Below are 23,358 nucleotides of genomic sequence, written 5' to 3'. Positions count from 1 at the left end.
AAGACCCGTCTGCATGCATTCCTGTGTGACCTGTGCTAGATTCTATGGTCCTGCTCTGGAAGGATGTAGGACTTGATGATCTTTGAAGGTCCCTTCTAACCCCTAACATCCTGTGATCTTCAGAAAGTAAATAAATGTGATGTTATGTTTTAAGCAGGGACTGTAGTGGATACTCCAGCAGTTAAAGAATTGCTTTGCACATGAAACAGGGATTCAGGCTCATTCATTTGTACATTAACAGAGGGAAAATGTCTTGGAAATAATTTTGGAACCTTCTGTGTTTTATCTAGTCATGTAAAAGGACAAAAGAATTAAAAGCCCCCTGCAGTCTGAATCCCCTAACCAGGAAGTCCCCATCAAAAGCTACCATTTCATGTGGACTTTTGCTGCTTGCCCAGAGATGCTGTGGAAGCCCCATGCCTGAAAGCGGTCAGGACCAGGTTGGAAGGGGCTTTGAGCAACCTGATCTAGTGGAAGGTGGCCCTGCACCTGGCAGGGGGGTTAAAACTAGATGATTTTCCAAACCAAGCCATTCTATGATTTTGGCAACAGCTGCCTCTGCAACAAGGAGTACATTAAGAACTAAAAAGGCTAAGAGGGAGCTTGGAAACCAAAGATGTGGGGGAGGGAAGGTATCAGAGGAGGAGAGAGGTCTGTGCTGCCTTTTCTTGCTGGAGAGCCTGTTTTCCTGTAGTAATGCTCTTCTGGAGCACCTGGTGAAGGCAAATGTGAATGGGTTGGGTAATGCTTCAGTTGCTTTCTCGGGTGTTAGAGCTTGTACTCAGGAAAATGACAGCCTTTTAGTTACTGGGCAGGAAGATCCCACTTTCTTCTACTTTACTGTAGCACTTAGATGTTGATCACCCTTGTGAGTCAGGGAGAGGGAGACAGGAATTTGATTCTGTGCTTAAAACATGGGCCCAAGGCTGGGGCACTGCCAGCAGCTTGACCCTGTCACTCATAGCATAGTTTAATCATCAAATTTTCAATATCAAGCAATTGTTATTAAGACTGCAGCTCAGACTACCATAACTGTTTGAATCCATGGGCAGTTTCCCAAGGGGCAGCATGAAACCAGCTTAACTTCCCCTTCATCTTCCCAAAGCAGCTCCTGCTCCCTCTACACCATCCTCCACCCTGCCTAAACAGCTCCTGCACCTGCACCACCACCACCACCACTATTTTTGCACCATCCCAGAGCCTAGGGTAAGATCCTCAGCCAGCCAAGATACCACACAGAAGAGCTCAGCCCCCATAAGGAGACCCAGACAGTAGCCATGGTTGATATCAGAGTAGTCATCAAGTCCCTACCTAACCGGGGGGCCACCAGGCCCCCCGGCCTTTGTTGTCACCACCACCATCACCCAGTGTGCACCATGGGTACTCACCAGCGATGAGAGGAGGATCCCTCTGCCCAGATGGGCTCAGCTTAGGGCTTCTGCCTTTCTTGGGGGGATTAAAAAGGGGAGTGGGTGGGGAGGGCAAAGTGGCCACACCTGGGGTGGGAGGAGACTCCAACAGAGCTCAGGTGCTCTGGGATTTGAGGGGAAAAAGAGGTGGGTGGAGTGGAAAAGGAGCAGATATGGTGGGACAGGGGAGGAGGTGGTGAAAGAAGGGGATTTTAAAATAACTTTATTTTCCATTAATTTTCCATAATGCACAGCTGCAGTTCATGGTTTGCTTTGCCTCCATGCAAAAAGAACAAACCCATCAATACTTCCCAAAATAAAGCACAATGGTGGCTATTACAATGAAACCTTTCCATAAGTATCATTTTGCTTGGTGGGAAAATCTGTGCTTTTCACATCAAAATAACAAGTTTTAACAGCAACAATAAAAGTTCTCCGAGAGTGAATTTTCTCCCTGGATACCAGCAGAAAACACCAGGATGATGAAGGGACTGGAACATGTGCCCTATGAGGAGAGGCTGAGAGACCTGGGGCTTTTTAGTCTGGAGAAGACTGAGAGGGGATTTAATAAATGTTTATAAATATCTGAGGGCTGGGTGTCAAGAGAGGGGACAGGCTCTTCTTTGCTGCACCCTGTGATAGGACAAGGGGCAATGGATATAAACTACAGCACAGGAGGTTCCGCCTCAACATGAGGATCTGCAAGGGTCACAGAGCTTTGGAACAGGCTCCCCAGAAAGGTTGTGGAGTCTCCTTCTCTGGAGACTTTCAGGACCCATCTGGATGTGTTCCTGTGAGACCTATGCTAGATTCTATGGTCCTGCTCTGGAGGGGGGTAGGACTTAATGATCTTTGAAGGTCCCTTCCAACCCCTAACATCCTGTGATCCTGTGATCTTCAGAAAGTAAATAAATGTGATGTTATGTTTTAAGCAGGGACTGTAGTGGATACTCCAGCAGTAAAGAATTGCTTTGCACATGAAACAGGGATTCAGGCTCATTCGTTTGTACATTAAACAGCTCATACCTTTGTACATTAAACAGTAGTTTACCATCTCTCTAGTAGAATGGGAAAATTCAAGCAGATTCATTTGGTACTTTCCAAAGTAAAATTATGTGAAACACTCTTTAAAGAGCTTTTCCTTCCTGTGTGGGTTAAAGGAAAAATATATGTGCTTTAAACCCTCAGGGGAAATATTATGCATATGCTGAACTTGAATAAATTAATTGACAGTAAATTTAAGCTACTGATAAAAACAATAAACAAATGTTTTGATTAACTAGGTCACACACAAACCTAGGACAAAAATTTAGTTAGCTGCAAAGGGTAGTTGTCCACAAGCCACTCACCCCATGGCCACCACTGCTATTTTCCATGCAACAATTCTGCATGTTGCAGTGCCTCATTAGCATAAAATTGTTAACTGAATGTTAGATGTCCTAATAAATATCATGGCTGCATGGTACCTTGGATGCCAGGGGAGTGAATGACAGTGGTCTGACTTTGAGCACTGAAAGAACATTGTCAGAAAACCTGAAGCAACCTTAAAACTTTTGGATTCAGGAGACTAGGATCTTCCTTTGAGAGACACACTATGAAGGTTGAACCTACATTACCATGTAAGCTAACTCTTTGACTATCACATATTAAGGAAACAATGATGGGGCACTAGCCATGGAATGCAACTATAAATTTATCTCACATGGTTATTGTACTTTTCCTGCTTTGATGCATTAGTGAATCTTCCCTGAAGTACCAAAAGTAAGTACTGATTAAAGAGAGATTCTGTAGACAGAAATAATGACAATTATTGCATAACAGCATTAATTTCATTTTTACTTCAGGGCTGGGTGCAGAATTTCTCATCATTCATAAAATAAATATAGAAATTTATAAGTTAATATCAGCAGCAACTCTAAAGTGCTGAGAGATGCAAAAATTATTATCAAAGCAATATATGGAAGATAATCCTTCCCAGAAACCTAACCACAGTAAGGTAAGAGTTAGGTTGTTAAGATACCTGAATAGATTTAATTCAGCCTGAGGAGATGCTGTGAGGGTAAAAGTTAAAAAAAGGGCTGATTTATCCTAAAACATCACTCCATCTAATCTGGGATGATGACTAGCATGGCTTAATCAGAGCAAACATTTTGTCTTTACTATCTGGGTGCCTTTGTAGTGTTCTTCTAATTTTAGCATGTTGAATTTAATGAAAAGAAAGATTAAATGTGCAGTGCTCAGACACTGCATAGTTCTGTAATGTTACAACAAGCTGAGAGAAGAGAGAAAAGATCAAAGCACTTGTGACATGTGAAGCAATGTGGACAGAATACCAACAGAGGAGGCTTGCTACAGCACCTCTTCTACAACATTTTATTGGTTTTATTGTATTAGGTTTTTAATGTGTGAGGGTCAATCTGCAATGTTGAGAAGGAGTCATAAATGCTGCTTTAAGCCAAAGGGAAGATCCTGCAAAAGGATCCTGGACAGCATGCAGTTAAGGTAGACTCCAATCCTGTGGAGAGGCCAGCTTATATTGAGGCTGTGGGGAATATAATGCTATATAAATCAGTCATGCTGAGCAATGTCTCACTTCCTCTGACCACTGCTTTCACATCTGTAACAACTGAGTCAGCATGGGACTTTCTGGTTTGAAGAAGGTTTATTTAAAGTGGTTCCTCTCTAGAGGGTTGGTGATCTCAGTCCCCCAAAATATACATTCATTTGAAAACTGGTTCCATCATCTCTGTGCATATGTAAATACAAATTGAAGATGTTTATGAAGAAACCTCTCTGGAAATAAGCTTTTAATTAGCTCTTTATTTTTCATTGGCAAATGTAATTTACTGCTTTTATACATATTTATTCTGGCAAGGAGAAAATGGAGCTTATACCATACCATATAGGTGTAATAAGGCAACAGAAGGCCACAGAAAACAAACAAATGCACAAAAAAACCCAGGACAGAAGGTCTTGAGTTAGTGATAGAATAAGATTAATCAGGGATTTGGGGGATGACAGCTTCTTTCTGGCTGTATTTTATAATATGGTCATTGTTCTAATTGGAAATTTTAAAATTGTCATCTAGATGTTTGCTTAGATGTGTTGCAAGTTCATAGGATTGTCATAGAACCACAGAATGGGTTGGGTTGGAAGGGACCTTAAAAGTCATCTAGATGATTCTAATCCCACTGCCATAAGCAGGGACATCTTCCAATAGATCAGGTAGCTCAAAGCCCCATCCAGCCTGGCCTTGAACACTTCCAGGAACAGAGCAAGTTTCATCAAAAGAAAGAGAGTAAACATTTTTGGTGCATCAAGAAACTGAGGTAAAGAAAATATGATGACACTTGGAGAAAGAAAAGTGGTGTTTGAAGAGAAGCACTTAGGCTGCACACACTCCTCCCTCCCTGAAAAAGGACAGAAACAGCTGCAGTGTTTAGAGTTGTAAGAGCCTTGCCTGCTCTCATTTTCTGTGTTGCCCTGATGCAGTTTGCTGGTTCAAGAAGTAGCACTGTGATGTACCAAATGGTTTAGAAGATTAGTTGCTGCTCCTTTGACTTGCCTAAGAGCTCTTTCTGCATGGATGCTTCAAAGATTATTTGTTGTAATTCTGGAGGTTTTGAGTCATCTGTAACACAAAAAGCACATGGATGTTCTCCCTGCACTACCTCACTAGCTGCTGGCCATCAAGTACTACACTTATTCTTGTTTTCTTTTTAATTTTCCTCACAGGAACATTGTTAGATCATTTCCTTTCAGTTCCTAGGATAGTTAGAAACTTTAATTTACAAGCTGAAATTGGATAACTTTTTAATAAAAGCCCAAAGCTTTTGAAAGCACTGAAAGACTGATCTATCAATGATTCAGACTGAATCTGAAGATCCATCTGTCCCTCACCATCGTAGGGATATGAACGGTCACAGGGATTCATTCTTCCTCAAAACATTTCTATTTCCCAGCTCTGGGAAGGTTGTGAGAAACTTGAGTACTTGCAAGGAAAGGTGAAAATGTCTTTCCTAAGAATGCTTTTTATGGCCATTTGATGTGTAGCATGAAGGAGTATAACAATGTTAAATATTCAGGAATATGTAATCCTGGTTTTGTTTATGCTGACTTTCATATGAATTATTCAGTGGAAGCTCTTCAAGTTCACGACCAAGTATAAGATCAAAGCCAAATAAATGGTTGATGTTTTCATTCAGCTTCTCATTTGTTATTCTGAGAGGATTATGTCATGTAAAGCTTGCTGGCAGTGCAGGAAATCTAGAGTCCTCTGGAGAGTTTGCAACTGGAAAACCCTTCTTAAGAAAAGGTAAAACAAAAATAAAGATCACATATCTTGGCCTTTACAATAGAAATGTCTTCTAGTTTTGCCATAATGTAAACAATAATAACCTTTTGTTAGTGAATTATTATTATTACAGCTATGAGCTTAAGATTTGACTATTGCACCTTCTAGGTAACTTCTCCAGACACATGGTGTTCAGCTTTGGAAGGATCTTTATAATAATTTAAAACACCTACTAGTTTGTAAGTGTCATTTTGTGACCACTTCTAGTAGCTGTGTGCCAGTCTGTGCTGATTTGTTAATTTTATTAAAACTGGGAACAGTACAACAGCAGTGAGTGGTTGCCTTCTGTAACTTGTTTCTAATTCAGAAGTGACAATGTTAAGAGAGATTTAATCAGCAGCAAGAAAAAAAAGTAAGTATTATGTACACAACATTCTGATACCTACCTAAAAAAGTGCTACATAAAGTGCCAGCCTGCTTTCTGCTGGGAAAATCTTTTTTGAAGCTCAAGATCAAAAGTACTTTTTAATCTTAAAAGCCACCATACGGTTTCAATTCTTGCTTTCTAACAAGCACTTTAAAAAGCACAACTAAAATGCAACTGGCAAACTTGAAAAAAATCTTTTGTGTTGTTCCACTTGAATGACCTAATGAGAAAATGGCTCTGTTCTGTTGTAGCTAATGAGGTATAACATCTTCACTGAACCTGAATATAAAACAGAGATTTCTCTAAAGATGTAGCCTCAACATGCTTCTATTGCTTTATTCATTCTGCCATGTTTTTCTTTAAGTGATGTCCAATAAATAAAAGCACAGGTCAGTTTTGAAATAAAACATTTATACATGAAGTTACTCTATCCAGAAGTGCTTTGAACTCCGTACACAAGCCTTGTGGCTTCAAGTGGGAAAACGTGTTTCACTGAACTTACTAAGGTCCTGAATCTGCAAACAGAGAGATTAATGTAGCCAGACAGAGATCTGTGATAACACATTTTTGACAGATGAAACTGAGGCAGACCCAAGTGTACATGGATTTTAACCCATCTGGTTTCAGTAGTGACCTGCTATCAGTGGGAAGACTGAGATTTGGTAAAACACTGTCAGTATCAAATGGTAGCATGTATTCTGGTAGTACCTAGAAGCTAATGTCCTGCTAAATGGCTTTAGTTATACAATAAAATATTTATGCCATGAAATTTATACAAGGATACAGTAAGGACACAACCCATAGCTGCAGGAAATGTAAGATAGCAGCAAAGGGGTTAGATTCAGTGCATCAAGTAGTATTTGTATCTCAGAACAGTTTAGATATGGTTGGGTACAGTGACAGCATCATGGCAGTAAAAAATTTAAAGAGACAACTGCAGTATAATAACCTTGTGGTGTAGATGTCTACTGGACATGCTTTTTATCTATAAAGCAAAGATGTTTGAGGAAAAGCTAGATGGGTTGATGAGGACAGAAGAATAAAACTGATTGTACTGATGCTTCTCATCATCCTTAGTACTTCTGTATTGGATGTGTGGAAGAGAGCAGTTTCTGTTTCTGAGACATGAAGAGAGAGCTGGCTTCCACAGCGTAGAGTGGAAACAGACTCTAGATCTCCTCATTAGTCTATTGATCTTCTGCATACTGCAGTCTTTTGAACTGGAATGGAAGAATTCTGTTGATCAAACAAACCTCCAGAGAAGTTTCATGCTGTGATAAAGAACACACAGGTCTGCTGTGGGACAACAAACTCTTTCAGTGAGTGGGTTCTTAGTGATAAACAGAATCAGAGAGACAATGAACCTTCTGTTCATAGGAGATACATACTGAGCTAGCCTCCTCTCCAACTTATTGCTGCTGTTAGTGCTACTCTTGTATTTAGGAAACCTGACAGTGAATCCTACTAAAAAACTCTGTTCCAGTGCACTTATACTGTAAAATGAGACAAGGCACACCCAATGAATGCAGATAGACTGACAGATGGGTAAGCACAAGAAAATAATGAGCAATAAAATTGGTCAGTGTGACAGACAATGGTCACAGCAGATGCCCAACTGTTGTGAAGCTTTCATTTGGTTTTGTGGTTAGAATTTCAAGGCAAGGTCTGGAGGAAAACAAGGAAGCTTAGCCAGGGAGTTCATTCTCTACAAAAGGAGTAGCAAAGGTAGAAATAGAGCAGTGAAAAAGGGATGTTGATGACCAGTAAGACCCATGGTATGCCTTTGCATCTCAAGGGCTTAGGATGCAATGTCATTCTCTACAAGAAGCTTGGGGATAGTCAGGAGTAAACCAGTGATGAAGACAAGTACTTTGATGAGGAGGGACAGTGAGAGCTAAACCAAAGCAACAGGCTTATAGGCAAAGCAGTAAACAAAGAATATTATCTGTGTGAAAGTATTTCCAATGTCTACAGATGAGACAAGGTACAATCTTTCAAGATAAGACAATAAAATATTGTATTATTAAATTATAGATATGAAGATAATTATCAACAAAAAGAGAAATTGGAATCAGCTGTGTCAAAAATTCCATTTACCAAGCAGAGATGGACAGAGGAGTCATAACACTGAATACTGTACTTGGAAATTACACTCCAGAACACTGACACAGCATTGCTATGATACTGCTTCATGGAGTAACATTATGAGGGAAGAGAGTAAGTGAGGCACAGGGTCATAGTGTGGAAGAATGTCACTGTTTAGGATCTGGAGGATCTCAAAGCTAGGGAAAGAATTAACGCTAGGATATCATTCTTATTTGGGTCACAACCAGAGAAGACTGTACCCCCCAAAATTCAATGCACAGAGTGAATGCTGGACGTGAGAAACATCCTGTAAAATGCTTGAATGAGTGATAGTAAAGCTGCTATCATCTACTCTGCAAAAACAGAAGTTTCAAGTTTTTTAGGCTGCTAAGATATAATTGGGCCATGTTAGTAATTTCACTATAGCCCAGATGCAAATCTCCCATACTCCACTACCAGGAGCAGTTTTTCTCTGAATTCCGCATCCCTAAAGAAGTAAAGCAAACACGAGGATGACACCACAATTTTCTGTAGAAAACTAATTTATGAAAGTTATATATATGGCTGACAGCAATTTCACTAATCACTGAAACAGATTGCATAGGAATTACACCTGTACCCTTAAAATCTGACAAAAAAATTAAACCAATGCACTACTTCAGCATGCAAATACTCCATATGTAAACTTCTATTCTGTGGAAACTAGGTCAAATTTTCTGGATCCAGGTCATGAAAATCAAACAAAGAAAAAACCTCCTTCTCTGCTCACAGAAGTCTGGAGACATGAAAAGAAAGCTGCTATAAAATGCTGCTAAATTTAGTAAAATACTTATGGCGCCTTTTGGGTTTATTCTCACGATGGCTGAATGACAATAGGGCAAAATATACTAGCATGCACTGTTCTACTCATTTGTTTGTAAAAGCTTCAGTTCTGTTATGCCTGAGCTGTAATTTGATAACATGAACTAACAGCATTAGAAAGAGAAGGGAACAAAAGGTTCTAATTTTAGCTTAGCTAATGAAACAATGTGGTTAGAAACCTCCATTTCTATAAAACCACTTAATATTAGTGATTGCTGAGATGTTAGTGACCTGATTACATTCATACCTCACAAATGAAACACTATTACATATTCATGTACAGTTTGGCTATTGCTTTTTCTTAAGATGTGTAAATAAGTGCTGTGTATATTTTACATTTTACACAGACCTATCTCACAAGACTGCAAAAATGAAGAGCTAATACAACTTCCACAGAAAGTGTCAAGAGGATCTGGGAAAAGTTTAAGAACATTCACATTCCTAGAGTATCTCACAACTGAGAAAAAAAGGAAGCAATCCTTAAAATGACAATAGCTACTTAGTGGGAAATTAAAAGCAGCAATAAATGTTATAATAAAGAAATAGGCAGAAAGAAGTAAAAACATGTAAAATTAAAAGAGCACATTCACATAAGGGGACATCAATGGCTTGTAGCATTAAGAGTAGTAAAAATGAGTTTGAAAGTAGAACAATAACAAAAGTGATTCTGACTATGGTATTGGATCATTACTGGCTGAAGGTTGTATCAATAAACCTGGAATGAAACATAGCTGCTCACTAAACATTTTTGTGCTGTATTTGTGGAAAATAGAAGGGCAATGTTATCCACATAATACGGTAATAATGTAATAATTTCCACTCCAGGGATGACTTTGAGGTTGTTAAGTAGCAGCTACTGAGCTAGAACTTGACTTGTTTAAACCAGTGACCCTGAGTAAATTTTCTGATTTGAAAAAGCTGACTGAGAAACATCATGGCATACTTATGTTGCCTTGCACTAACTTTGGAAACTTCAGCCAAGTTTCAGTGATCTTCAAGAAAGTTAAAATATGTCAATATTTTAAAGGGTCAAGGGGAAGAAACTAGAAGGTAAAGTACAAAGTACAAAGAAATGCCTCCCATCGACAAGAGAGGCTTTCCTCAGTTAACAGTTATTTCAAGTCCTTTTGGAGCCACCAATCTGTATAAGGAATGTTCATCTCATGAGGAAGCAGATAAGCAAAATGAGCACTGAAATTTGTCATACTATGATGGAAGCCAAAACAACCTATGTCCATGTGTGTTTCCTCCAAAAATCCAAAAAGAAATTCATGTTTTCCCCACACTCCAGTTGCTGAGCATGTGCATATAAAGACAGGAGGAGCTGGGTAAAATCTTGAGAAGTATGCATATGATGGCTGGGTTTTGCAGGATTCTCTGATGCTCTGTCACTATTACTTTTATAAAACTTGACCAATATACAGAGGGAACTCCGCATGGTGACTTTCAAGACATGACTGATACAGTAAAACTGAATTTGACTGTGGGTGTTGCCTTATCCATGCAGAAATATGTAAACGAGTCCTGGCAGGTCCCTGAAGTTTCAGTCTTGGAAGAGTGCACTGATGAGAAATACAAACTGGAAGGTAATTTGGAAGTGCTCTTTAGAACACAGGCTGATCTAACATGGATGGCAAAAAGAAGTATGACCATCTCCTTCAGGGGATGATGAGAAGAACTGAACTTATGAAATGAACAAAGGAAAGGAGGTTTAATAGCAGCATGAGACTGCTTAGACTACATACAACATTGCAGAAGAACTTTGGATGAACAGACAAAAACCTTCTTTGTGCCCATAAGAGGCACTGTAGTTTGAACTCATTGATTCTAACAAGAGGTTATGACAGCTATCAGTATACTACACAGTGTAAGGCAGCTGAATTTTTACAAGTCAGGCTCAAAGTACTGCAGTATTATCTGTGTACTCCTCACTAGCTAAGTATGTTCCTGAAATTTTGTAGTGTAACGTATGAATTTAAGTAAAGAATGAAAATAGGATATCAGTTATTGATCTACCAGAGATTCATGTACACACTCTTCCAGACCAAGCTAGCAGCTAGAGAAGCTAGTTGAAATCCTTTGTGGGAAGGTGAAAAACTTCAGTGTATGCCTAACCACCTGTGTGAGAGGATCCACAGAGCAGATGTCAACAGCCTGCAATAGTTAGTTGAAAATGTAGCCTAACAAATTGTTCACAAAGAACTTAGGAAAGAAAAGCCAGCTCAATGGCATCAAACATAGCATATGTGTGCAAACCAACCAACCAGCCAACCAAACCTACTGGACTTCTTCAGGTTTGGAGGGAGGGAAAAAACAGGGAGATCAAAATGACTGACTGAAGACATATCCTTCTTCCTTAGTAGAGATACATTTTAAAAGCTGATGCTATTTGCTTTCTCTTGCAAGTCCTACTTGTCCATAGCCATGAGAGGCCACCTTTTCAGTACAGCTACTGCCTGTTCGTTACCTGATTTGGGAGCTTTCATCCAGGCAGTATTGATTCAATGTGATTGTAGTTTGGCCACAATACCCTATTAATCAAACAGAATGTTTCTCTGCTAATGCATTAGCAAACATGCCAATTACATTTTTTTTTTTTTTAATTCAGAAACTTGATCTTTATAAAGGCGATGATCTTTGAGGTCTCTTCCAACCTTAGTGATACTGTGATACTGTGATTGGCCAGTTTGAAGTGTTTGTATGAGTTTGGTGCAATTCATTGACTTGGGATCAGATTACTGCAACAACACTGTAACATCGAAACTGGTTGCAATCAGCTTTGTGCTGATTGATGGGTTTTGTTACAAAACCCCATGAAGACCAGGGTATTAAAGAAGATTAAAGACTGTGTTTTCAATCAAAGGAAATTAGTTTATCATCACTATTGTTACAAAAATTAGAAAAGACTGTCACGAACCCACCTTTTCATTAGGAAGATAAAATCACTGAATGACATGAGATTGTTCTGTGTGGCTGTGACTCCCCCTTCCCAGTAACACCACAGTGGAGAAAAGATCAGTACCCTAGTTAAAAAATTCAATTTGTACTGTAGGAGCCCAAAATATCCAGTATTGTATTGAGATTGCATCCAAAGCAAATAATCATTTGAGTATTCAGTACTGTTAGACGGTTCAGTTATGACTAAAGAACATTTTTTTTTTGGCTATGTTATTTTAATTTTCTAAGAATTTATCTTATTCTTTAAGAATCCTTTCTCCCTGATGTCACAAAACCTATGACATATGCTAAAGCATTAATGATTCTGGCATTTTTTCTAAAGATGAGTTCTCTAATGCACACAGAATGAAGTGCTACGCTTATCGGAAGAAAAAATATTTTCCTCTAGCAATGCTGTTTTCTAATAAATTGAACTGACAGAGGAGCTTTTAACCTCTCATACTGGGTAGATTAACATGATTTCAGCTGATAGATCAGAACAGGTTAGAATGACCTTGGATCTTCCTCAACTGACTGACTCTTGCAGCTTTGTTAGCTCTGTTTACTAAGGAAACAAAGCTAATATGGCTGTGATAGCTTATATCTACCTGCTACTCTTACCACTGATTTTTAAACTTATTATTGAGTTTCAGCTCTGCATCAGAGAAGCACTGCTCACCTTCCAACAAATTCCATGAAAAATTGCAGCTGAATGTGATTTATAAACTAATGTTCCTGGTGAAGGAAAGGTTGCAATATGGTCTTGGCTACAATGCCAGACACTAGAAGATCCAGGACAGACCTGTTCTGAATGATCTGAGAAACTGAGAGCTCACACCTGATTAGACACTGGGTAGCCCAAAGACAAGATTCTTTAAGGCAAACCAATTTCCTTCAGTGCTGCTGCTCATCAAGTAACTGTTTTCAAGGTGAGAGATAATGCTCAAAGGATTATTCTGAATGTCTGTTGGGTTGAAATTAGACCTGCTAGTTTTCTTCTTGCAATCTGCTTTTCATACTGGTATTTAGTAGAACGCTGACATTTTAATTCTGCCTGACCACAAGAAATGGATTACTAATGAGAATTTAACAAGCACATGACAAAACTTCTTTGGCTTTAGACATGAAATATACCCAAGCCTCCACATTTAAGGTAGGGCATGCTTGAAGGGTCAGTATTGGGAAACTGTTGCTGCCTGTATTAGAGAATTTGTGTTTATAGAATTTAGTAGAACTGATATTTCACTTCTGTGACATTAGGAAAATCATAAAATCGTAAACTTTGGGAAAGACTCCCAAGATCATCAAGTCCAACCACCATGGCCACTAAACCATGTCCTGAAGTGTCACATCTACATGTTCTTTGAACACCTTCGAGGATGGTGACTCCACCACTTCCCTAGGCAGCCTGTTCCAATGCCTGGTCACTCTTTCAGGAATTGATTTTTTCCTAATATCCAAATGCTTCGTTCAAATTTGGCAGAACAAACTAAACACAGATACTGAATTTTCTAATGAAAAATTCTCCAGGCTGATCTCTGCTATCAGGGAGAAAATGCAAAGAAGCTGGGTGCAATTTCCTGAATCAGTTTGGTTCTGTCATTTCCTTCCTACCAGTCCTTGCTCTTTAGAAAATTGCTGAATATTCTTGAAGCTTCCCTGCCTGTCCTTTTTAATACTTCTGGAGCATTTGGAATTCCTAGAATCCTGAAATGAAGTAAATGGATTAAGGACTCTGTCTTGCCCTAGAAGGCAATTCTTAAAAAACCCAAAACCAACAAGCAATGTGTATCTCACAATCACATTCTTTGTACAGCCATGGTGTCTTACAAAGGGCTAGTTTCACATGCTGAAAGCAGTCACAAGCAAAGTGAAACACACAGATACTTAAGCTAGGGGGAGGTTAGGGGAGGTTTGAAGATGTGGAAATTTAAGCCCTAAACACTTCATTACACACTTCTTTATTTACAGAAAAAACATTTTCACCCTTTTTAAATTTGCAGACTAAAGCAAATATTCATGAGCCCAGCTGGATCAGGCCAAGGCCCTTTTGCTTCACTACAGCAGAATTAAGTGAAAAGGAAGAATGACAGCAGTGAGAATAAAACAGTTGTTAGAAATACAGATTACTGAAAATGAAACCTAAAAATAGCAAATGAAAATGTGATGGCTCATAATCAGAGATCATAATCAGGACCTAATGAAATTCAAGCTACAGGCTTGATGCTATCTGATATTTAAAGAGTCAGTCAGAATACAGTAGAGAAAGACTGTTTCAATGCATATTTTTCTCTGCCTTTAGGAGGAACCATGATGAGATGCTTATGGTTTACATGAATAAAAAAACTCACTGTGTATTTTGTTAACTAAAATGAACCTAAAACTACTCATGTTAACAGTTTTAAACCCGGCATTTTTCAGTCAAGAATACTGATGAACCAGTTGAACTTCCTGAACCACTCATCAATTAATTTTATGCAAATGAGTATGCTTGGGAAATTCTAGGAGGTTATGAACAAACTGAAGTTATAGTAGTATTGAAGATAAATAGAACATTCAGAACAGATCAGTTGATATCATCCCTAAGTATTACAGGAAGGCTGATACGCAACACAATAAATAATTATGAGTTAGTGTCCTTATTAATAGATGCCAGTGTGGTGCATAGGAAACCAAAATTAATACTAAATTGGTTTTGATGAAAATGTAAACATACCAATAAGATTAGTTGCTTCTGCCTCAGAATGTACTAATAGAATAGTGATATCCAAAAGTGAAGGTAACTCTTGTTAAATAGAGAAACAAATGGTTAGAGTATGGACCTCAAAAAATCACTAAGGAAAGAAAACCATTACTTCACAGTGTATTTTTATTGATGTTCTGCTCCAAATGCTTTTAAAAGAATGACCTAGCAAAGAAGAGCGGGACTTTTGTCCTCACAAATTAGGAGACAACATAAAGATGTTAGCAGGGTCACCTATACGAAACAGTTTTATAGTGACTTAAAGGGTGGCTCTATTTAAAAAGCCGAAATCACACTCACAATGTAGGACAGTATCTCAGTAACACTGGAAAGGATTAGGACTCATGGCAGAAAACCATGTGAACATGAGCTTGTACTATTGCCACAAGGACAGTCAATATTTAATCATTGGATTAGTGAATAGGATTAGGCAAGCAGAATTATTTCTGCGTGTGTCATTATCAGCCCAGTGCTGGAAGTTTGTGTATAGTTTTGTAGGTGGGCACTTATTAAAATTGTGGACATAAAACGTGTTCAGAAAAGAGAACAATGTCATGAGAAATAAATAGGCAATTTATAATGAGACATTTAAGAAGTTCCATCAAAAATAGTTGCTTTAATGTAAGATAAAGCAGAGAGATTTTGACTACATATGGAAAAAGTTTAGAACATCTGGTCCTACTCTATTAGAACACCAGAAGGACAAAATGAGACCCAGTGGATTGAATATGACAGCCACCAAATTTGTATTAGAAATGAGGTAGACATGATAGAGAGAATGGAAAGACCTGGTATGTTCATTGCTAGTTGAAATATTTAAACAAACACTAAGAGCAGATTTCATGCCAGCAAAACAACATCAGCAACAGAGATATCTCCTTCTGTGGTGACTGTCTAGCAGGATACAATTAACTGCAATCTACAGTAACTCTCTAAGCTATTAGGTGACTCATGGCCCCAAACTATTTTTGTTTATGCACTGCCTGTAAAAGGACTGCAGGGTGACTAGTTCAAATATGGTTATCATCTATGCTGTAGATAAGTGAAGTTATGTGAAATTAATTCTCATCTGGAAGGTTTACTGTAAAATCTGCATTCACTTAATGAGATTGTATGAAATGGATATAGAAATTACAATGCAATGCTTTCTTGACTGCTTTGTGCCTAACCTCACTCTAGAGAATCCTTTGGTTTAAAAAAATCTATTAATGCTAAAAAGGCAATTGCACTGCAAATTTACTAACCTAAATGCCTGGAAATGGCCATTCTTGGAGCTCAGGGGCAAGGTAACTATGAATTAGACTTGAATGTGTTCAGAAATCTTCTCTCTCTCTCTCTCTTTTTTTTTTAAACCAAAACCCATAAAACCTGTAACCTAAGACAATAAAAATTTGACAGAGATTAGTTTATATGTCAGCCTAAATACACGAAACATCATCGTCCCTATCACTAAATACCTTGTTCTTGAATTTTGAGACAGAATTTTAGGGCAAGGAAAGACACTGGAATGGAAATTTTATTCATTAGTCCTAGATTATTCCAACAGAAACAGCTGAGGAAAAAAGAAAACATTGTGTTAAGTATATGACTAGATATATTCAATGTACTTCAGAGCTTGGCTTATAGTAAACAGCATAAATTCCTGCTATTCTAAGAAGGTGAAGGATCACACATTAGTAGACAGAATTCATAAATCTAATGTATTTAAGAGTTTTGCAAGGCTCTCCTAGATCTTGCACATATCAAGATTTCAGAGATCTCACTAGATAAACCAGAGAAGGTAGAGCTTATTAAAATGCCCTGGAGTAACTATAATCTGTTTCCTGTGATGATATTTACTTACTTATTTTCAGAAAGACATGATTTAACTCAGCATGTGAGCAGTTTCATTGTTATGACTGTGCTGTGACCACATAAAAGATGTACTAGCACAATGCTGAGTTCTAAACTACACAGCCCATTATTTGAGCCCAGTATTCAGGAGAGCTTCAGGGTACAGTTCAGAGCTTAAGTAGAACATGTTTGTGCTCAGGGGTTGAGAAAGATTTCTTCTTACATGCATATAAAAAACTCCAATATCGTTTACATACAAGAAAGAAGCTTGTATTTCCTTTTAGTGTACTATCATCTCACGGATGAGCTTTGAGCTAGAGCTTTGCAGTGATCTTCAACAGAGCCACTCTGCCATCCCTACTTACATGGATTGCTAGAAATACACGAGAGAAGGTACCTTGATACCAGTTTTAATTATGCTGATTTTAAGTGTTACTGATGGTAATAAATTGCTCTGGATTCACACAGGCTAACTAGAAAGTCTACTAATCTTACAAACTCTCTAATATGTTAGATGCATTAGTATTTGTTTTTATAACCTAGGAGCTCCATCTCTGACCTAGAAATTAAAAAAAAAATAAATCTGCAACCCAACCCACCCTACCAACCAAAAAACAAAACAACCCCCCCAAACAAAAAAAACCCCCAACAAAATACACACAAACACCCCACCCCCAAAAACCCCACAAAAAAACAGCCAACCAAAAACCACAAAGAAACCCAAAGAAACAAACAAAAAACCAACAAAGCAAGCTTCATGGGCCACATGAGGAATGTTTGAAGGACTGAAACCTCAAGACTTCACCACAAATCTGTCCTATATGTACAGAATATTTAGACTGCCCACTGGTTTAAAATATAATCCATGCAATGCACACTTCTCATATAATGAATAATGTCTTTGTGAATGGAATACAGCTATATTTTGACAGCCAAGTCAGTCTTCTGAGCTAGATGATAAAACATCCTCTGAGAGAGACACAGTAAGGATTTTCTGCTTTGCTTTGAACTAGACATGGTGGTTGGATGCCTAAGAAACACTGGAGATGGACACGTTCAGTGATGTGCAGTGCTCAAGAGTTACCATGTTGACACACACAGCTGAATGGCAAAGAACACAGATAAAAAAAGACTATCTGAGAAAAGCCCAAGTAATAACAACAATGAAACAGAGAGCACTCTAGCTCTTATTATTTCTTTTCATATCCTAGCATGCATTGAAAAGATACAAGGCCAACCAGACAAGGCAGCATCTTGTTTTATGTTTCCTCTGTGCCCCAATGAAGTTCTGCATCCTATATTTGTTTGTTCAAATTAAATTTAAGAGAGGTATTCTATTGAGATAGTATCCTGTTTGCTTGACTATGGCTTGTACAAAATATTAGTGCTAAATGATCCTTAAATCTTTTAAATACAAAATATTACATTAAATACAAAATATTACATTAAATACAAAATATTACATTAAATACAAAATATTAAATACAAAATATTAAATACAAAATATTAGTGCTAAATGAAACCTTAAATCTTTTAAAGAGTCTTTCAGTGCCTCAAATTTGTAAGGTTTAACTGCTTACTCTGACAGAACCCTTTAAATAGTGTTAAAAATAAACTGATTGAAAGGGAATAAAGAACAGAGAGAAACATTTGTTCCAGGAGCTGCTTGGGCAATAGGAACGAATGAGAGTCAGTAAAAGGGCTGAGAATTGGCTTTCTCAGCAAAGCTCCAGCCAACACAGCTGTGCTGCTGCAGACAGATACTGGCAGTAATGGAGAGACTAACAGTGCACATGCACGTCTAGCAACCTTCTCTGCTCCCACCCCTTATTCAGTGCAGCTGAGAGAGCCAAATTAAAACCAGGGCTTGGTTTTTGATATCTGTCACAGGCCACCAATGAATTTAAATCTTAAGGGATGCACAAAAGACAGGAGTTGTGTCTCATCTCTGAACGAAAGTGCCACAGAGCTTTATCACTTTGTTAGGCTGCGACAACAAAAAAAGAAATGAAGACACTGTGAGAACAAAGATGTCCTAACATGATCATAAAGCTTCTTACATTTCAAGGGCCTTAGAATTAATGCATTGCAGGACCAGATTTTAAGCCTTTATAACTGTGGTCATGGTTAGAATGTTTCCCCAGGAATTTCAAGTGCTGGTATGTGCCTTATGCCATGGGTTGTGTGGGATGTTGAGACTATGTTTATGTGAAATGTTCTCATCTTCCCTAGAATTTTTTCAGCTGGTTCCATCTCAGGTTGAAGACCTGCAGGTTCCTTAAGCTTCTAATGCCCCCAGATTGATAATATGGCTATGACTCACATCCAGCATATTCCTGGTAGGGCTGCAAGACAAGGCAGGATTGAAAACAGTTACATGCCAAAAGTCTTGCAAAAGTACCTGGTTAAAGTAATCAGACACATTTAATCATTAAACAGACTTAATTTGGTCTAGTGCTCAGAGCTTCTGCTGTTCAGTATTGGGTCTCTGAAGGAGACCTACTGTGCTCTGGATGCATTACTCTATTTATTATGACCATTATAAAAGTCAGATGGCTGATACAGTGATATCACTGTGATGTTGTGATTTAGACCGGATGCAATATCAATAGGCACCAAAACTGTTGTCTGTTCATATTCATAATCCTTGTTTAGTTCCCCCATTCCCCTGTATGCATTCTGGCCCAATCCTGTCTTGTGAGCACATCTCATGATGTAAGAATATTTATGCTAATAAATGTTCCTTAGGAACAAAGAACTAAACATTAGTTTCTCACCAGGTCATGAATTTACTTCTTTAAGTAATATTTATTGAAGCTGACAAACTTTTGAAGTGTCTTTAAGTCAAGAGATGTCAAGCAGTGTGCTCTGGCTGTTTGCATTCAAATTCAAAACCCAGGCCAAAGGCAGATCAGAAATGACAATTTTAACAGACATGAGTCCAAACTCTTTAAAGGAAGCCATGGAGTGTTCCAATGAAAAAGCTTCAGTTGATGGAGTGTGAATACAAATACCATCTTACTGGTGAAGTCTACAAAATGTGAATCCAAAATAACAGGAAATAGTGAAAAGACAATAAAGGCTGTGATGAATTTTTCACTTATTTGCAAACTATTTATTCTCCACCTTCTCCCCCAAATAAACATGACCTGGGTAAGATGGGGAGTCAGTTCTCAGGAGAAGGGAACAGGTGCTGCTGACACTAAGGAACTGGCAGCTCTTCCATTGTAAGAGCAGTGTGGGAAGAGTGGAGCCAAGCAGAGAGAAAAAACAGATCCTTGGGAAATGGCAAAGTGAGAGGAGAATTTGTAGTGTCTCACTGGAAACACAGACCACTGGACAGATGGTAAAATATAAATAGTTATTCTTGTCTTAACATTCCCTTTAAATGAGTTTTAGAAAAGAAAAGGGTTTTAAAACAAAATACAGGATTGAAACCATGAACATTAAGTGTAAGAAATAACACCACTCACAAGCAACTTAAACATGGGACAGTTCAGAAGCTATGTCCGTTTCCCGTGTCAGGTATTAAGCAGGGCTGCTTCATCAGAAATGGTGACTACTGAAGATGTTGCACAATAGTTCTGCATATTAATGCAATATCAGAACCATGTATAAATGTCCACCTGAAGAAGAATTTTCTTCTGCAGCTTTTGTAACAGTATATATTTCTGAAGCTAGAATCTGCAGCCTCAGGCTACATTTTTCTGATGTGAAATCTGACAAGGAAAAAAAAAAAAGAGTTTTAAAGAACAGCTGGCATAATGGCACGTGAAGTCATGCATTTCCATAAACTCAAAGGCAAGGCTGATAATTTTGCTTGGTTCCTATTCTCAGATCCATTATTCTTACACTGGTTTTCTTTTGAAGTGTGTGCCCTTTACACAAGAGGGAATGGAATTAAGATTCAGCCCAATATTTGCAGTCACATTGCATAAGAGTTGATAGGCAGAGGTACGCAAGTTCTGATGATGTTAAGCAAATGCAAACAGCATCAGAAAGAAGCCCACATGAAAACATTAATTTTTAACTTTTGCCTTTCTTTTAGGACATGAGTCAGTCTGAATGACAAAGTACCAATTAGCTAATACAATTAGTTTACTGGGAATTTGACAGCAATTCCTCACCTGACTAAATATTAGTCCCCTAGCCACTGAAAATATTGCTGTCCTTTTTTTTTTAACATTTAAGCAAGCAGTCTGAAGCTTGGCCTTTACTGTTGGTGCCATATGTTGCAAAACAGGAGACAAAATAGATCTTTCTGTGCTTTTCTCTCTTCTACAGTTTTATCACACAGAAAATAGACACTAACCTTTGAGCTGTAAGAAGCACCTGAAATTTGAAAACTTCATTTTTTAATTAGATAAACTTAACTATGTGTAAAATTAGAGATGCTTGATTATAGAATTAATAGCAATCAGGTCAGGAAATCATCTTTCTGTGACACAGATCTGCTAGAAACTAGGTTTCATTGCCTCATAATCAAAGCATTGCATAATGCTTTTACTTGTATGGGCTGTTGTGTACCACACAGATCTCTGGTTAACGTCAAAAGAAGCACAGGTATGCACTAGAATTCCCAAAGTCCAGGTATCACAATAAAGCAGCCTAACAATGGGCTGTGGAACCAGGCAGCCCTGACTCATTGAATCTGACTCTCTCCTTCCTTTCCCTAGAGCTGAATATCCCATTTTCTTGTTTCCAACAGAATAACTCTGCCTGAAATGAGCTGTTCTACCTTGGCAGCAAGTTACGAAGTTAGATGAATCAGCAGCATTATACACTTGTAAAAATGAATAGAAAGAATCAAGAAAAAACCAGCTTGTTTAGACTACATCTGAGAATAAAAAAGGTTTTCTCTTTTCAAAAATGCACATCTCAATTGAAATCAAACAGCTAAAGTTCACTTGCTCCTGCAAGTGCACTTGAAAGAAGACCAAACTCTTTGCACAGTCAAAACTGTTTTTGACATGGTACATCAGAGAAAGCAGTTCTTAGTGAGAGAAGACTCAGTTTTCAGCTGCATTTCATTTAATCTGTTGAAACTTAGAGTATCTTTGCTTTCTTTTCTATGCTTTGTACAAGTACAAAGTCAGAGTCTCATCCAAATCTCACTACAATGACTGGAAACATTTCTCATTGACCTCCACAGAAATTTGATCTGGCTCTGACAAAATGGACAGAAATCAACCTTAAATCTGGGCTTGTTGGGTCATGTTAATTGAACAGAATTTAATTTTACCCACTTTATTCATTCATTTCTTTATTTATTTTAAAATCTTGATCCATGAAATCCAAAGCTCAGCTTCTAATACTACGGTACAGAAACGGAAGTCCATACTAGTGTAACACACCTCAAATTGGCCATGAATTCTAGTGGGGCCAATTCATGGTCAAACACAAACCACTTGCAATGCCAATGGCAGGGGTCACAATTTCTCTCTTTCAAGGCAGGCTGCATTTCTGAAGTGGGTGAAAGAGGGTACATATTATTGGGATTTAGTAAGTTTGGTATTAATTTCAGAATCTAAATGAATCAAAGCTCTCTCTTTCCATAAAGATGCATTAGTTTTATTTCTTTCTATCATTACACCCGCTTCACCATACAGACTCACATGGGCTAATAAAGGAGTTCAGCTTGGCTCTCTCTAATACTTAATGTAGAATTCCTGAGAGCATGGTATGACCATTTGAGGCTGTGCCTTTAAGAGAGAGAAGTGTTGGGAACACTCTGGCTGAATGTTTTTAGAATCAAAATGAAAACATGATATTCTAAACGAATTTCATTGGTAGATGGGCAGAATGCAACTTTAAGTTGTAGGGCAGTTGGAATTTTTTGGGAGTTTCAGCCTGTTCTGCCATTCCAGCCTGTTCTACTTCTCAGCCTGTCTGCTTCTCACCAAACTAGCTGGAGCTGACCTTGAGATAAGCAAAACTAATTCCTGCATGTGCTTTTTGAAGCCTAATAACATCTCTTTTCCTTAATAACTGCCTTTCTCTCTCTCTCTAACCCCTTTTTGGGAAAAAAAGGGAGGTAGTGGGGGAGAGAGGGGGTTACAGGGAGGGAAACCCTCCTCGAGGAGGGAATTTTGTTGTGTTATTTTTCTTTGCTGTATATTTCTGTATATATTTTGTAAATACTGTATAAATTGTGTTATATATAACCTGCATTATATATATGCTTGTAAATATAGCTTCCTTCTCCAACTGAGTTAGCTGTGGTTTCTTTCTCTGTGGGGGAGGGAGAGCTAGGCCCTCTCTCAACCTTCCACACATGGACAGTTCTCCTGCAGTGCTTTCATTGCTCCATTCTCCAAAACTACTCCCTCATATCACAGTGTGTCCACCTTCTAAATTAGCTTTCATTTCCCCGTGTTCAAGAAGCCAGAAACAATCAGTTGGTTTATAAAGAGGCAGAGGATACTCTCCGTTAGTGTCTGAAAGCTCGGAGAGTGTATCAGAGTGAACAAGTAACATTATTACCCAAGAAGAAGAACCTGTCAGAGGGTACAGCTGATACAGAAATTTAATCTGGTTACTTAATCAGTGCATTTCTCATCAGCACTCATTACTTAAACGCTGTGAGTTTGAAGGGGGAAGATTTCCTCTGGTGGATATGCATCCTGCCCTGTGTCAACACTTACTCAGTCCTGCTGTATGAGGAGTGGGTATGAAACTGCATGCAGAAAATGCTTCTAGTGTGGACTACAGGCTAAATAGCAGCATGGCACAGCTCACTTCCACTCTGAACTAAACAAGCACAAATGTT

This window comes from Dryobates pubescens, chromosome 5 (genome assembly GCF_014839835.1).
Source record: "Dryobates pubescens isolate bDryPub1 chromosome 5, bDryPub1.pri, whole genome shotgun sequence".
NCBI lineage: Eukaryota > Metazoa > Chordata > Aves > Piciformes > Picidae > Dryobates > Dryobates pubescens.
The sequence above is the reverse complement of the archived record's forward strand: the minus strand, read 5'-3'. Positions refer to the sequence as shown.